Consider the following 12,733-nt stretch of genomic DNA (forward strand, 5'->3'; position numbering starts at 1 on the left):
GCAAGGCTTTGATTCTACCTCTTAAATATTGCCCAAATCACACACAAGCCAAACAAATATCAGGACAAGGGGGCTGCACAGAGAGAAAGAAATCGGGTATTAAGCAGTGGGATGGGAAAAGGAAACATTTTACAAAAGAGCGAGTAGGTTCAGAACAGAGGATAAGAGTAAAATTGGGGAAATTCCCTACTTAGGACAGTTTAGCCACAATGGATATGTATTTATATAATGCTTTCATCCTCACGTGTGGGATGGGATGGGAGCTATTAACGAGGCTCAGACACTAAGCATTGCTGAGGTCTGCTATGCTGAGACAGTTTTATTCCTAGCCTGTCTCTTTCTGAGTTCCTGAAAACAGTATTCAGGATGTCATCTAACTCTGTGAGTGTTCCCAAACCAGCTTGTGTACCAGTTGCCTGGACTTCACCACTGGAAATTCTGCTTCAGAAGAGCTAAGGTTGGCTGAGGCATTTTTATGTTTTTACAATTCCACATTGATTCCAATGCACAGCCATGACTGAGACCTGGTGCCACACCTTGTCTAATTCTCAGCTTTTATATTTATATTCCATCTGTCACCAACTCTAGACTTACATGGCCCCTCGAGTACAGCAAGGTAGCTAAGCTACCAACATCAGCCTTATAAAGGAGAAGCTCTTGCTGTAGCTCTGGCCCTAACTTGGCATTCCAATTCCAGTAGGTGGACATTCCCCCATATTGCTTTCTCCTTCTTCTGATCCTTGGATACTTACTACTCTGATCCCCCAAAGCAGCAGTTCTCAAGCAGGGCCTATTTTGCCCTCCAAGGGACATTTTGGAATGTCTGGAGGCATTTTTGGATGTCTCAACTGGGAGAACAGGGGGTACTCTGGCATTTAGAGGGTTAGAAACTAGGGATGCTGCTAAACATCCTACAATGCACAGGACAGCACTCCCTTACAATGCACAGGACAGCACTCCCTTACAACAAAGAATTATCCAGCCAAACTGTCAATGGTGCCAAGATTGTGAAACCTGCCCTAGGACTTAGTCTAGTCCTTGCTTTTGTCAGCTCCCCAACCTGTAAAAAGAAACAGTTCAAATTTATATACATAAGAATTGCCTAGGGGGCTTCCCTGGTGGCACAGTGGTTGAGAGTCCACCTGCCGATGCAGGGGACACAGGTTCGTGCCCCAATCCAGGAGGATCCCACATGCCGCGGAGCAGCTGGGCCCATGAGCCATGGCCGCTGAGCCTGCGCCTCCAGAGCCTGTGCTCTGCAACGGGAGAGGCCGCAACAGTGAGAGGCCCGCGTACCACAAAAAAAAAAAAAGAATCGCCTAGGGTACCTGTAGATTTCCAAGACCCATCCTTAGAGGTACAGGCTTAGCATATCTAGGATTAGTCCCCAAAACTGACATTTAACAAGCACTCCAGGTAATTCGGAAGCAAGTGATCTGAACCACACTTTGAGAAACACTACCCTCAAGAGACTGAAGTCTTATTTCCAACGGTAGCCTGGTACCAAAGACCATCTGCCGGCCAACTGATTTCCCTGGAACAAACATTCTGTCTGCCTGAATTTTTGAACGTAGTATATTCCTGTACTCCTTGTCACCATGCTCACCCTCATGTTCACCCAGTTCTTGCCCCCATTTGAGAGAGCAGGACTAATTACAGGTCCTGGCAACTGAAGGATACAGATTAAAAATAGGCATCGCCTGCCCTCATGGGCGAAGGAGGACAACAAATGCATAAAAATTGCAGGTAATAGGTGAGTGTTCCTTCCCTGTTTCCAGCATTGCACTTTATAGAACCCCCATTATGCAATGAAGTTAGTCTGGGAGAGTGGCAGAGATCAAGAATGAATGTTTCTACATATAGTCATGTGGTGCACATTTTTCCATCTTGTGCATGAGCGTATCATGAGAAATTTTGTTTAACGCACTATCAAAATCAAGATACATTCTGATCAAACATTCCCCTGATTTACTAGTTTAGTAACCTTATCAAAAGGAAGGTTATATACAATAAAAGCACAAACAAAAATCTCCCCACACCCAATTTTGACTGCTCACACATTTTCAGATTAGATCATTTTGATTTTTCTATCTTCAAGTTCACTGACTCTCTCTTATCTCTAAACTGCTATTAAACCCATCTGGTGATTTTTTAATCTCAGACACTATTTTTCACTTCTAGAATCCATTTGATCTTGTGGTTATTGCTACTGTTGTTATAATTTCTTTTTCTCTGCTGAAATTTCTTATCCATTCATTAAAAGTCTTTTTTTGGTGGTGTTTTGTTTTTAGGCAGAATTATAATAGCTACCTTAAAAATCCTTGTCTTCTAATTCCAACATCTGGGTCATCTCAGGATCAGTCACCACTAATTGCCTTTTCTTTTTAGTATGTTTCTTCATATGTCTGATATAATTAGACTGTATCCTGGACATTGTGAATAATACATTATAGAAACTGTGGATTCTGTTTTGTCCTTCTGAAGAATCTTTGTTGTTTAGTAGGCAGTTAATATGGTTGACCTCAAGCTCCAAATTCCATCTCCCCACAGTGAGCTACAGCTGAAATATCCTTTCAGTTCTTTCAGTTTTAGCTGGGCTGCTTGAAGTCTGCCCCAAAGATTTGGAATTCTGAGATCAGTGAGAGATTTGGGCAGTATGGCTACTCTCTGTGGCTTTCTTCTTTTTTCAGGATTTCCTCCTCACTTTCTAGACTCTGGTTACTCTGAACTCTGTCCTCAGATTCCTCAACTACTAAGACTAAAAGTTTCCATATGAGTTTTAATGGCACTGCATGGGGCCTGCCCTAAGTTGAAAAAATGTTGAAAATATGATTCCCTTCTTACTAGAATTAACTCCCCTCAAGTTTCTGCGTACTTTTGGTCACTCTCCATTACCTTTAGATAATTTTTAATATTTTGTCCAAAGTTTAATTTTTGCGTGTGTGAGAGGGTTAGTCTAGTCAAGCTACTCCACCATGACATGCTCAAACTCTTATTTTTTCCTTGCCCTCTTCCTAAATTAAGGACCTGTCTGGACTTTCCTAGATACAGATACAAAACTCACCAACATCCTACAGAAATAAGTTAATAAAGAAATCATTAAAATCAATGAATACATTCATACATCTTAAAATAGGCCCGAACTCCTAAAATGGACTCAGCATACCAGATGACCCAGTACCCACCCAAATGCTGCGGAGTTCCTGGGTCAGCTCTAGTGTAGAGCTAATCAGGGCATGGGTTCAACTCCTTATTGTAGGAATTATATTTACTCAGTTATTCTAAACTCTTACAACACAGAAGAATATATTAAAATATGCTAGCTTAACATCATATTTTATTAACCAAATTATTATGACATGATAGCTTTCATAATGGGTAAAAAACATCAAAAATTACTTTTCAAGATATTGTTCTTTTATGGTATTATTATCATCAATATTAGCCTAAGGAGATTAATGTAGGTAACCTCTGTGATAATTTTTTCAAGCTCAGTCATCTTGAAATCCATTTCATTTAATTAAAAGATTAGAAACAAAATGAGAAAAAGAACAATTTCATACCTTTACTTCCCTTTTCCTCACCCACCTATTAGTTTACAGGCTTTTTTTAATGCATATTTTATTAAGTGAACTGGATGGTGTTAAGGCAGATTTTGCATTATGACATTTTCTGTGTACTTTACCCTAGGAAAATCTCTGGCACTATTTGATGTGTTTCTGTTTAATTTTTTGCCACTGGGCTACTTAAAACATTACTGAGGCTTATTTTCCAAGATGGAGAAAAAACAAGCCTTCTTTCCATTTGGCCTTGTGTTTCAACCCTGCCTTTGTATTTCATTAAAAAAAAATAGATTTTCTTTTCAGACTGCACAGCAAGGACTTATAAATTAAAATCTGCAGGTGTTCTTCTTACAGTGTTCTGCAAACCTAATGAGGTTCTGCAATCCTGTTAGTGCTGCTAGTAGAGAAAAAGGGGCATAGCACTACTTATTAGTGTTTATTTTTCCATCATGCTATTTCCTAATTCTGGTCCTTAGATACTAAGTGGAATCGTAAGGAAGAGAACAAAGAAAACAAAGCATGTCTCTTTACTCCTTTAGAAAGGTGTAAACGTAAATATAAATATACTCCAAGGTAAGGAATCAAGTCATGACTTCTAACCTTAGTTCCCTAACCACACCACCTGACAAAATTAAGTTGTATAGCTGTAGTTATTCACATGGGGGAAAAATAGGCAATGTCTTCTCATGTCTTATTTTTTCTTTATTATCCCTTATGCTTGTGTAAGTACTATTCCCTGTTTGTTTTTTCTTTATCCTGCTAAATATAATCCCCCAAGGCTTTTTGTTTGTTTGTTTTGTTTGTTTTTTTACCTGATACCAGAAAAAACCCAGGGAAAACTCAAAATTAAGATAATAGTTTAGCAGGCCACCAGCATTCATAGTCTGATGCTACCTGTGTATGCAAAATGGCTTTCTAAAGTGTGGTAACTTGTTTGGAAATCGCCAGTGGACCTCAGACCAATCTAGGCTGTTGTGCAGCTCCTCAGCCCTAAATCCTAGTATACATCAGCTTTAAAGCATAGCAGCAGGAATTGTTTAAATATATCCCTTCCTACTGTTGTTCAGGAAAATAATTTTTCCCCAAATTCCTACAGATACAGAACCTTCTTGTATGCTCCCTTGTTTTTCATTTTTAGCCCAAAAATCCTCTCTAGAAGACCTTCTGTATATCCATCACTGCCTCTTCAACCTCTCCCACCTCTCCACCTATGATTACCAACTCTTCTTTTTCCATGTTCCTTTTACTGCCATAGCCTCATTTCACACCAGTGTGCCCTTTCCATAATGTAGAAAAATGGACGAAAACTTAAGCATTTAGCAGAAGGTAAACAAAAATTTCTAATAGACAAATTTCCTCTTGACTCCCCCATGAAAATGCCCCTTCTGACTTTTTCCACGCTGAATTCAGCTCTCATCCCAGTGCACCCAGAATTAGAGACTCATATACTAGAGCCCAAGTACCAGTTTTGAAGCTTCTCATTACCCCTACCCATCAACTCAGGCCTTGCAGCACATACCATCCACACCCATCACCAATGCAGTTCTACACTGCTGTACATCAGGGTCCTCGACCCACACGGAACCTAGTTCCTGGTCTTTCTCTTCACTGAGCCTCCCATCCTCTGTTTCACTGACTTCAGCATTGACACTCTCGTGACCATTCATTCCAAAGATTCTGTCGGACTCAGCTGATCTTTTGCCTCCACCTAAATTATCTACAGACCAGCAAGGTTAAAACACTGCTTCTGCTACACCTTCATCCTGCATTGGAAATCCTTATCTCTAACTCTGAACGACCCTCCAGGAGCATGACTGTTCATTCTTTTACCAAGTACACTTTTCATTTTTAAAAGTTTTGAAATATACCTTCTCAGTTCCAAGCCCTTTCTTACTATTAATTTTCTTGCAGTTAGTGTTTTATTTCTAAACCTAATAAATTCTTTTCTTTTTAATACATTATTTTATAGTGATTGAATTCATAGAATATAAAGTATCATTTTTCAATCCAATACTAATATTTTCTTATAACAAAGAAACATATAACAAATATATTAGCTCTAAGAAATTCCACATCTTGCCCAATTCCAACTGTAATCAGGACCCTCAGTTTTCTCTTTAATATTAGAAAATTACTGATCAATTCACCATATGGTGTAAATAAGAAGTGAATAAAAAGTCATTTTATAGGTCTAAGAACACATTTACTATTTTTCCTTCTGCTTTCTGCCTCCCCCCACTATTCTAATGCATACCCAGGAGTTGGGGGGGTATGGTGCTAATAGACCTACCATTTAACTACACAGAGTCACAAAATAATAAGTACTAAACACACTGACTTCTTTCTTCTTTCTTGGGATTTCTCATCTCACTCATATCAAACCCAGAAGTGGGGTAGTTTCACCATGATTTTACAAAACCATGAAAATGCAGGGCTTGCATTTTCAGTAATATAGCAGATTAGACACCATGAATGGCACTCCTTATTAAAACAACTAATACACTGGGTGAAATATTTTAAATATCTTTTAAAACACCACTCATCCACACAAAAGAAAGGAATCTACAGACTATCAAACAAAGGGAAACAGGAACCCACAGAGATGAATGAGGACCAAACCTCACTCTCACCTGGAAGTTTCTTCCAAATCCTGGAGACTTTGAGCTTTTGCTTTGACAAGTGTCCAAGATATGGGAGGTAGGAGCCTGGACTCACCCAGGAGGGAATCTATGACTATAAAGGACTATGCCTTCAAGGGTAACAGTGCATGAGAAATAAATCTTATTGCACAGAGGTGGGTGACAAAGAAAGTTTTTCTTTTGTTTGGCACTGAGTAGAAGGAAAGGAAAAATTTAAAAATACACAGAAACAAAGAACCATTAATGAGAATCAGGAGAAGCAAAAACAAAAATTAATCATCAAATGTATAATATTAAATAACTATACTTGACATGTTTAAAGAAATAAAACTTATTTCTGGGATATAAGCAGGAAATAAGAGATTATAGGACTTCCCTCGTGGCGCAGTGGTTGAGAATCCGCCTGCCAATGCAGGGACACGAGTTCGATCCCTGGTCCGGGAAGAACCCACATACTGCAGAGCAACTAAGCCCGTACGCCACAACTACTGAGCCTGCGCTCTACAGCCTGCGAGCCATAACTACTGAGCCCCCATGCCACGGCTTACTGAAGCCCGTGTGCCTAGAGTCCGTGCTCCACAACAAGAGAAACACCACAACGAGAAGCCCATGCAGTGCAACGAAGAGTAGCCCCTGCTCGCCACAACTAGAGAAAGCCTGTGCGCAGCAACAAAGACCCAACACAGCCAAAAAATAAATTAAAAAAAAAAACCCTCATTAAAAAATATTATAAAAAGACTAAGAAAGATTTGAAACAATTAAGAACTTAATAAAAATAAGAACTTAAAAAAATTTAAAACATAATTAAAAATTCAGTGGATGGATTAAACATCAGATTAAACAAAAGCAAAGAAAAAAATAATGAGCCAGAATATAACAGTAATTGATCCCAAATACAGCTCACAGAGACAAGGAGATAGAATATACTATGAAATAAGATCGAGGAGACACAGAACATGATGAGAATGTCTAATATATGCCTACTTTAGGTACAAAAAGGAGGTAATAAAAAGAATGAGAAAGAGATAATAGACATAACAACTGAGAAACTTTTCAGACATCAGATCTTGGCATACCAGTGAATCCCAAACATGATAAATAAAGATACACACCTAAACACATTATGGTGAAACTACAGAATTACAGAGAAAAAAGTTTCATCTTAAAAGCAGCTGGAAAGAAAAGAGTGATCACTCCAAAACTTCAGCAATTCAGCTGATTGCTAGCTTCTCACTAGCAGATATGAAGCCAGAAAACAGCAGAGGAGTATCTTCCATGCGCTGAGAGAAAAAAATTGTCAACCTAGAATACTATAATCTATGAAACTATCTTTCAAGAATAGAGAAAAGCAGTAAAGCAGAATAAAGACACTGTCAACATAAAAATTGAGAGCATTTATCACCATTAGATGCCCATTAAGAGAAGTCTAGGTAGAACAAAAATGATCCCAGAGGGAAGGTCAGAGGTGTAATAAGAAATGTGAAGCAAATATACTGAAGATAATAATGAGTAAAGTATTTATAAGATATGAAAAACAACTGTGAATGAATCAAAAAAAAATAGCCAAAAAAATTTTAAATAGGCAAAAGACACAAACAGATATGACATGGATTGAATGTTTATGTTCCCCCAAAATTCATATGTTGAAACCTAATTGCCAATGTGATGGTATTCATAGGTGAGGTTATAGAGAAAAGACGGTGGTCTATGAACCAGGTAGCAGGCCCAGACCAGATAGCAAATGTGCCAGCACCTTGATCTTGCACTTTTCAGCCTCTAGAACTGCAAGAAACAAATTTCTGTTGTTTATAAGCCACTAAGTCTATGGTAGTTTGTAATAACAGCCCAAGCCACTCAAGATAAAATAATTCAAAGAATTACAAAAGCCCATAATACATGAGAAAATATTTAACCTTATCAACAATGGTTATATAGGTAGGTAATCTTTAACACTTGGCTCTCCAGAGGGGAAAGCCTGATTTGTAATGTTTGCTGATTTCCATGGGGTAAATATCATATGATGAATCAAACGACCAAACATGAGGTCACTGAACACAATCACACTGTGATGTCACTGGCTCATGAGAACCCACCCCAACACTGCAAAATAAAACTACAGTGAGACAGCATTTGCAGCCCACCAGACTAGTAAAAATTTTAAAGTCAGTCAATACCAGAGTTGGGCAAATATATGAAACACTAGGAACTCTAATCCACTGTTTGTGGTAGTAAATAGGGTTAATCGCTTTGGCTGAATATATGCATATCCTACAAATCACAGATACCACTACTTCAGATCTTTGTATTTTAGGTACAGATGCAATATTAACATTCAGGATTAGATTTGGTCTTTTCCTACATGATCCTGATAAAATGAAGTATAGGATTATGGGTTGGTTTGGTTGTGCTTCTTGTATCTTTAATAGAAACAACAACAACAAGATCCCTAAAGCTTTATTTTAGAGCCTGAAGAACAGAAAGAAAGCTTATCTCTGAGATATTCTGAGATAAAAGCCAAGGTGTCTTACCCTAGGTCCTTGACCCAGTCCTTTTTCTAGAACTTCACACTTCTTCCAAAGCCCATCACAAATTGGAGGCTTGACAGAGAAAGAGAGAGAGAGAAAATGAAAGAAATGTGATTGAGGGAAGAGAAGGGAAGGATAGGCTTGTAGAACCCCAGTTAGCACTTGAATGCATTCCCACAAAGTATTGTTACTTATGGAAGTTAGGATCCCTGAGCCCTGTAAGTAATAAGTCACTTAATCATCATATATTTATTCTACACCATCATTATGTCAGGAATTGTGCTAGATATTGCAGATACCATGATAACAACATAGGACATGACCCCTGTCTTGAAAGGGTTTATAGATTAAGAAAGGCAGACTTTAAACAAATAGTAATTAATCAAATAAACTACGTGTGCAAAGGACAAGGAAAAGTACAGGATATCTGAGAATTGATTAACAGGGTAACAAAACTTGGTTTTGGAAAGATGTAAGTCAGGGAAGCCTTTGCTAAGGAAGACATAACTTAAGCAGAACTCCCAGGAGTTATATGTGTGAAGGCGGCGTGAGAAAGAATATTCCATGCATAGAAAGCCAGTGAGTAGGGACACTAAGGTGGGAAAAAGCACAGTATTTTGGAAAAATTGCTTTAAGGGAATGAGCGAGCGGGTGTGATAAGCAATAATTCCTTCCAGAGAGGAAGTCAGAAGCAATCCAGCTTCTAAGCAGAGCCTTCCGAGCTATGGTTGAGAATGCTGGACTTGACTATAAGAGTAATGGAAAATCACTGAAAGATATTAAGTGGGGAAGTGAGAACATGCGTGAAGAAGAAAAGACATCTGAAGACCAGGCTCTGGGGCACCCCACATAAAAAGGTCAGTTGATGAGTAGAAACCAACGGAGGATATTGAAGACGTGTCCAGTTAGGAATATAAGAATCAAAAAAGAGTGTTATTCCAGAAGCAAAAATCAAGTAATGTTCCAATGTCTAAGATATGACAATGGAATTGGGCATTTGAGGTAAAATACAGAACATTGCAAGGGAAGAGGTCAAGAAACCGAGAAAAACCAGAATATCAGAAAAATTGTCTTTGTGGAAATTGCAATCACCGAGAATACTGACAGGTATCAAATTTAAAAGAGTGACAGTGAGCCAGATGTGAAAAATCTTCGAGGGGTGAGGAAAAGCAGGAGCCATCAGAGGTCTACAGATGACCTAGTATGATGGCACCAGCTTCCAAGTCAAATCAAATGACTGTGAATGTTTTGGGTGTTGGTAACATTAGGTAGGCCATATGAAAGTATCGGTAGTCAATTACATATTAACCTACAAAAATAGCAGTCTCATATGGTTCAACCCAATATAACTGAATATATAAAACATACATTTGAACTGTAGTTGGCCTCATAAGTTGATATATATTTATGTTCGTGGTATTTTTCAGTTGTAAACTCCCTTTGATTAGGAATTCCTATTTTACTGCATGTGTGTCTTTCATGGCACCTAGTGGTCTGCTTGGTACTTTTAGTAGGTCATTTAGTACTTTTAATATATATATATTACTATAATTGCTACTGCTGACGTATGTTGTCATTTCAGGATAATAATCATTCTCCTCACCTTTCCTGTTTGGGAAATGATTGAGAAATATACACAGGCATTGGGTGGCAATAAACATCAGCTTTACTGCTGATTAAGCTGGAAAAGAGAAAACAACTTGGACCTGAAGCCAAGATGGGATGCCAACTCCTTCTCCTCTGGAATGAATTTATGCACTCAGTCATTTGACAAATGCGAACTGCTTTCCAGGGGCACAGCCAATTTCTAACATGACAGGGAGTAAACTGCGGGCAGAGTAGGCCGGGTTGGGGGGCAGCAGATGCAAGTACATACAAAAGGCTCCATTTTTTTTCACTACCTTCTCTCAATGTCTCCCAGAGCCACCCTTTCATGATGCTTTCTTCAAAGTCTTCACAGCCATGACATTAACATAGTATTTTAAAAGTCTGTTGGATAGGTGCCAATTTTGGAAGATGTAGTCAAAGACAACAATTACTTCCCCCTCCACTCTTGTCATCCAGGACTTACCACTGTGGGCACACAGATCTGAGTGAGAGAGCTAGAGAGGTCAGGCCCCACATGTGCAGTGACCCATCCAGCTATTTACCAATTAGGTAAGTCACTCTTCCCCTAGGGAAACATGAATTAAAAGTATTGGGGAGAAAGGTGGAAATTTTCTCCCCTAAAACATCTGATGGTTTTGTTTTGTTTTGTTTAACATCTGATGGTTTTGTAAGGCCTAAAGCTTATACAATTTGGATGGTCCTCTTTAAAGACAAGAATACAAAATTACAAGTGTAAAATTGGGTAGAAGGTTTGGAAGATGCCTGAGCAAGTGAAGGTCCTGAAACTTAAGTGTTATAGCTTTATAAATTCTCCTCTGCTCTTGAGAAGGTAGACATATCTATTTTTATGTGTGCATCCCTTAGGATGCTATCAGATACAACAATTCAACTTGCAAGCAAACCAACTTGAACTGGCTTCAATAATAAAGAAGAGTAGTGGCTTACCATAATTAAGAGTCCAGTTGTTGGACAGGCTCTGTGTTCGGTCATCTATCAGCTTAATGTCATAAAGACCCAGTTTCTTTCCTTCTCTCCTCTGTGCTGTCCACAGTACCTATTCATCCTTAGGCAGCTCCTTTCAAGTTTACAGCATGAATGCCAGCAGCAATGGAGACTAATAGCTTACTCTTTCCTGTTAAAAGAGAAAGGACAAATGCCTCAATCAGAGCAAAAACCCTGAGATTCAAACCATGGCCTACTGAATTCAAGAGTCCGAGTGACTAAGGCCGAAGCCAAGCATGGTGGCAAGAGGACTAGGGTAACCTTAAACATCAGACCAACCCGGGCCCACCTCCAGAGATGAGGCTAAGGATGGGGACACGGTTCATCCAAATCGCATGTCTGCTGTATAATGGAGGAGTGGAATTGAGGTTGGCAAAACATCCACAATATTAAACCAGAGGGTAGAGCATGGAATTAGTTAAATCTATTGATATTTTACAAAATAGTCGCTTGATTTACATTTTCCCTTCCATCTTCATTTTCTCTCCCACAAGACAAAGCCCCAGGGCAGGGATCATTTGTTCGCTAGTTACCCAGCACCTAGAGTAAGTACTCAGAGTTTACTGAGGGAAAAATGAATTTACCACAAACTTATGAGAAACAACTGGTGGGAAGCATTAAATAGGTATTTATAATGGTTTATGTAAAATGGAACTATGCAGGAATATGAAATCAGAGCAAGAAAAAAAGATTTAGAGATTATTGAATTTGAACTGAATTGACGAATAATTTTCAGGTCAGAACTATATGTCTTATCAAAGAAAGTAGAAATAGACAAAAGGATTTTTTTGTAAAGTGTCTCTTCAGATTCTTACATGTCTGTGGTACCAGGGGTTCAATAAGACATCAAAAATGATTCACAAAGTAACAGAAAGATAAGTGCAAAGTAAAGGATAATTAAGATAACCTTTTGATTTTTTTTTTTTTTTTTTTTTTTGCGGTACGTGGGCCTCTCACTGCTGTGGCCTCTCCCGCTGCGGAGCACAGGCTCCGGATGCGCAGGCCCAGTGGCCATGGCTCACAGGCCCAGCCACTCAGCGGCATGTGGGATCCTCCCAGACCGGGGCATGCGTCCCGCGCATCGGCAGCCGGCCTCTCAACCACTGCGCCACCAGGGAAGCCCAACCTTTTGATTTTGACATTACATGGGGGGCAATTAGACTAAATGTGAGCAATTAATTTATAGTTTTGTAATGGAATAAAATATCATTATACCTTGAGCCAAAGGTAATAATTTGACATATTTTTCTTTATAAAAGTAAAACATAAAGCAAGTAATCTTGCTTAGTGTGATAAATAAAGCTCCTGGAGGAAAAGAATCATGTAACAGTTTTGCAAGATTCTGATTTTCCATCTATTTCATCTTTCATTCTCTAGATTCCTTCCTAAAAATATG

At 38.8% G+C, this 12,733-nt stretch overlaps 1 long non-coding RNA gene across 2 annotated transcripts in view; it reads right to left on the reverse strand.

Annotated features, from left to right (window-relative positions):
- Positions 1 to 12,733, reverse strand: part of LOC116746722 — a 103,308-nt gene that overhangs the window by 86,858 nt on the left and 3,717 nt on the right. Inside the window, exons 2-3 of one of the 2 annotated variants that reach the window (XR_004347854.1) lie at positions 11,281 to 11,467; positions 8,728 to 8,799 (exon numbers count right to left, since the gene is read on the reverse strand). This is a non-coding gene — a long non-coding RNA (uncharacterized LOC116746722). Of the gene's footprint in view, positions 1 to 8,727; positions 8,800 to 11,280; positions 11,468 to 12,733 lie in introns of those variants that run through there. The other variant, XR_004347853.1, reaches the window with a different exon arrangement.

Source organism: Phocoena sinus, chromosome 21, assembly GCF_008692025.1.
Source record: "Phocoena sinus isolate mPhoSin1 chromosome 21, mPhoSin1.pri, whole genome shotgun sequence".
NCBI lineage: Eukaryota > Metazoa > Chordata > Mammalia > Artiodactyla > Phocoenidae > Phocoena > Phocoena sinus.